Raw genomic sequence first — 704 nt, forward strand, 5'->3', positions numbered from 1 at the left:
TTTTTTTTTTTTTCCGACCGCCTCTGACTCCTGTAGTAGTATTGCAGAGCCAGCCAAAATTAGCAGATGCAAACTATTTTCTCTGTTTGTTTTTTTTTTTTTCATCTGTCTCTCCGCCTGTCATTCATCTATCTCCCTGTCCTTCCCAATGAGTTTTCACAGCTATTCCTCGCGTACCAGATCTTACAAAGTCAGATCAGTAGAGAGGGGGAAAATAAAATAAAACAGCTTGCTGCACGTAGAGCGTTTTTTAGGCGCTTTACCCCGCGATGCTCATTTCTCAGGAGTTTGAAGGCATTCGGTGCTCCCACAATAACGGATTCAGTTTTGGTTGGGTGTTTGGCTTTGTTTTTTTTTTTCCCTTTCTTGGAAACAACAGGATTTGGCTGTTTGGGAGGAAAGACTCAGGATTTGGGTGTGTGTGTGTTTTTCTTTCCTCCTGCTTTGTGTTTTTCTTGCTGACCGGAGAGGCTGGAGCCCGCAGAGCGGAGTGCGGCCGGGCCGGCCCGGGGGCGGGCATCACCCCCCCGCCCCACGGGATCGCCACGGACACGCGGGTTTTTTCGTTCCCCGTATCTTTTGAGCCAAATCAGCCTACGCGTGGCTGGAGCCTGGAAAGGCAGAAAGCAGATGAGTCGGGGGCCTGATCCCCCTCAAATCGGCCGGCTCCGCACCGCCAGCCGCGGCGGGGGCAGGATGCGGCC

The sequence above is a fragment of the Cariama cristata genome, unplaced genomic scaffold (assembly GCF_000690535.1).
Source record: "Cariama cristata isolate BGI_N322 unplaced genomic scaffold, ASM69053v1 scaffold22032, whole genome shotgun sequence".
Taxonomy (NCBI): domain Eukaryota; kingdom Metazoa; phylum Chordata; class Aves; order Cariamiformes; family Cariamidae; genus Cariama; species Cariama cristata.